The sequence below is a fragment of the Panthera uncia genome, chromosome A2 (assembly GCF_023721935.1).
Source record: "Panthera uncia isolate 11264 chromosome A2, Puncia_PCG_1.0, whole genome shotgun sequence".
NCBI lineage: Eukaryota > Metazoa > Chordata > Mammalia > Carnivora > Felidae > Panthera > Panthera uncia.
In genome coordinates this window covers 39583977-39588204 of record NC_064816.1, presented here as the reverse complement: position 1 = coordinate 39588204, position 4228 = coordinate 39583977, and positions in this window count along the sequence as shown.

Below are 4228 nucleotides of genomic sequence, written 5' to 3'. Positions count from 1 at the left end.
CCCCCCCCCGCCGAAAACAAACCACCAGAGTCCAGAATCAAAGCCAAGCGGCAAGGGTCGTTTATTGCAGGTTCGAACCCGGTCCTCCACGCACTCGTTGCTGGTGGCGCTAAGAGGCCCTGAGTAAGGATCTTACAGCTTCTTTTATAGCCCTGCACAAACAAGTTAGGGACCTTTTTTAGAGGTTACAGAGCTGTTGTTGGTTAACATTTAAATTTGAACGTTCAGCAGAACTCGATTGGTTCCCGCGTTTATTTTAAACCATTCAGCAGAACTTGATTGGTTCCCGCCTTTATGTCAGACTACAACTGGGCACGCCCTGGGCACGCCCTGGCTGGTTTCGGGAACTGTGAGGGGGGGGGGGGATCTTTTCTTTGCAGTTGTGAGTACACCTGGTAATTTTTCCCTTAGCCTCTCACCCTGCTTCCCTCATTGCACAGGCTAGGAGTTCCCACAGTGTGTTGAGTAGAAATGGTGATAGCAGTCATCTTCGTCTTATTCACTCAAGCAGAAACTACTTAATATTTGATCATCATGTATGATCATCGATCTCTTTCAAAGAGATAGTATCATATTAAAAATATTATTACCTATTCCACTTTGGCTTTTTGTGATTTTTTGGAGTGGTTTTATTTTGCTTTGTTTTGTTTTTGATAAGAAGTATGTAATCTATCACAAACTTTATCTTCACCCATATGATTTGCCTCTTTTTGTCGTTAATATGTCCACTTACATCCCCCCCTCCCCCGCCCCAATGTTAACTAACCTTGCATTGACAGAATAGACCTCACTTAATTGTGGTGTACAATCTTTTCTGGATAGTTTTACATTTCATACAGTACTTTATGAGGATTTTATATCTCTTTTGATGGAAAACATTTGCCTGTAATTTTTCTTTCTTCTAATGGCCTTATCAGGATTTCTGTCAAAGTTTTTTTTTTTTTTTTTAATTCACATTCTCTTCCTTAAATACTTAAATGTTTGAAAACACTCACCACTGAAACCATCTGAACTTAGAGTTTCTTGTATTGGGTTCAGTAATCACAGCTTTTTAAAAAAATATGTATTTTTCATCTAGATTGTCAAATTTGTCCTTTGTTCTTTATTGTTTCCTTCCTTTACTTTCTTGGGAGTCATTTGCACTGCTCATTCTAGTTTCTTTTTTTTAAGTTTATTTATTTATTTTGAGAGAGAGAGAGAGAGAGAGAGTGCACAAGCCGGGGAGGGGGAGAGAGAGAGAGGGAGAGAGAGAGAATCCCAAGCAGGCTCCATACCACCAGCACAGAATCCCACACAGGGCTCAAACCCCCAAACTGCAAAATTATGAACTGAGCCAGAGTCAGATGCTTCACCAACTGAGCCACCCAGGTATCCCTCTTTTTAGTTTCTTAAGATAGGTACTTAGTTCACTGGTTCTTAGTGTTTGTTACTTTCAAATATACGAATTTTAAAGCTATAGATAAGCCTCTAAATACTGTATCACAACATTTCTTAGAAGATTTCATATTTATTGTCATTTAGTTCCAAAGTTTTCCTGATTCTTTTTTGTGATTTATTTCATGACCCGCAGTGTATTTAAAAATGTATTGCTTAATTTCAAAGAAGCTGATGGATATTCTAGTTATTATTTTACTGGACTAATTAGTTAATTAATTGCCACATGTTCCAAAACCATAATTTGAATGAATTAGATTCCATGCAATTTCTTTAGTGTTATTTGATTATTTGTTGTATACCTTATTTTGGCAAATGTTCTCTGTGGACTCACAAAGGGTATATATTCTTTCACTGCTGAGGGCAGCATTCTGTGAATGTCAGTTAGGTCTATGGATGTCAAATTAGGTTAAAAGTGTTGTTCAGATCTTTTATGACACTACTGATTCTACTTGTTGGGGGTTGGAGCTCTGGGATCCTGCCCGTGATGCCACCTCACTTTTGAGTGGAAGTCACTAATCTATAGTTTAACTTATTAATTCTGGTACTTAATTTTAATCAAAAAGTCTTAATTTTGACAGAGATTAAGTATTCATTTGTAAATTGATTCTTGAATAATGAATGTTAATATCAGTTTATTTAGAATTTACATTTAGTACATTGCTTTTTTTAGTTGTAAAGCCATTTGATTTATTCACTAATTTAATTTTTCTAGAAGACCTTGTTGTCATAAGTCATGACACATTTTCTTCATGGATACCTAAAGGTTGTTGAGAATGAAATGCTAAACCTTATTTTAGAGCTCAGTCAGTGGATAATACTGATGATGCCTAATTGTCCTGAATTTGGAAAGTTAAGTGGACCAGCTTATGCCATAACAATTAGGGCTTCATTAACTCTAGGTAATTAGTCATCCAGTGTTCCCAAGTGGAACCCTCAGAGGATTTTGAAATGGTAAACGAGTGAACTGTCAGACCACGATCTCCAGTTGGTAACTGTTTTTCATATAAATGAGCTAAACATTTCAGGCCAAAATATTGAAACATTTGTTGCCAAGCAGGGAGCTCTATTGTGTCTAATAGCATAAAACTCTATAACCATAAGGCTATGGGTTCAACTCAAATATAAGAGATATGATTCTAAAGGTAGTGTTTATGAATGAGCCAATTGGACAAGTTTTCAATATCAGACACTTTTTTAGTTATCACCTAAGAAATTTCTTTGCTGGTAAATTTGGTCTAACCTGTCATATCTATGAGCAAATATATGGAACTAACCCAGTTGGCTTATTGCTGGGAATTCATTTTCGACTTTTTAATGCATGCACTTGATACAGTTGTAGTTTAGAAGTTTAAAATTGGTTACTCTGCATTCCAAGACTATCCATCCACTGAAAGAATTTAAGCCAGGCCAAAATGTTGCAATATTTCTTTGCCAATCTTTTCTTTTTGTAATTGCCTTGTCTCTGAAAATAAGAGCTACAATGAATGAAGTGTTTTTTATCAGAGCATTCTGAACAATCCTTGATAAATATTGATTGTACCCAAAGCCAGTGGTCCAACACTCTTCAAAAAATACATGATTTCTATTTTTCTCTAACCCAGAAAGCAGACGTTTCCATGTTCGCAAAATGGTAAAAAGTTTCACTTTCACTTTTAACTTGTCTTTTGAAAGACCAAAGTGATGCTGCTTGGGAACAGCAGGCTGTGAACAGTGGAGGTAGAAGGAGGGGGTGTGGGAAAGGAGACTGTGTAACCTTCTAGGAACTTGGTTTGTAATATTTGGAAACTTGGTGTTAGGATTGGCAGAAATGATATTGATCATAAAGAGGATTTAGACTATTGGGGAAATAATATTTGAGGGATATTCTTATTTTTATTTTCTCTGCATTTTGTGATTGAATATCTGTCCCATCCTATCTCACTGTGAAAACATTTTGCATCCATTTTCTCCCAAGGCAAGGTGTGCTTTGATATTCAGAGATAAACTACAAGATTTCCATCTAAGAAAAGAAGCTTAGCATTCAAAGTCACCAGAACACAGCTGACCACATTCCTGGTCTTAAAAGAATTATCTTGAACGCACATTACAGAATTGGTCACACTCTACATATTCAGTTCTTTTATTCTGAAAATGCTACAATTTATTTTCTTCTTAGATGTATTAGAAAAAAGTGAATTAAATAGAATGCTTCCTAGAATTTCTTATAATATGGCTAAAGCTTGTGTTTTAAGCACTAGCCACCTTGCTTTTTTCTCTCTTTTAAGGTAAAACTCATAAAGAAAAAAAATTTACACATTAAAAAAATCTTTTCAATTAAGAAAAAAACCAATATGAGTTATCTTTATTTTTGAAATAAATTTTAGAATAGATCACAGTTCTAACACTAGACATCATAATCAGTATGTAGTCTTAACTAAGACTTTCATCTTAAACTTTATATACTTGAAACTGTGGCAGATGACAACTGATTGTCAGAGAAACTGATTGAACTTTTTGTTAGAAAGAATCTTTCCCCATCGAATGGTCTTGGCACCACAGTCGAAAATCAGTTGAACACATACAGGTGAATATTTATTTCTGAGATCTTTTTTATTCTCTTGGTTTGTATGTGCTCATACTGGTACCATGCTGTTTTGGTTACTGTAACTTGAATTAAGTTTTGAAATTAGGAAATATGAGTCCTCCAAATCTGTTATTTTTCAAGGTGTTCTTGTCATTTGGAGTCCCTTGAGATTTCAGGTGAAATAATGGATGGGTTTTCCTATTTCTGCAAAAAATATCTTTGGAATTT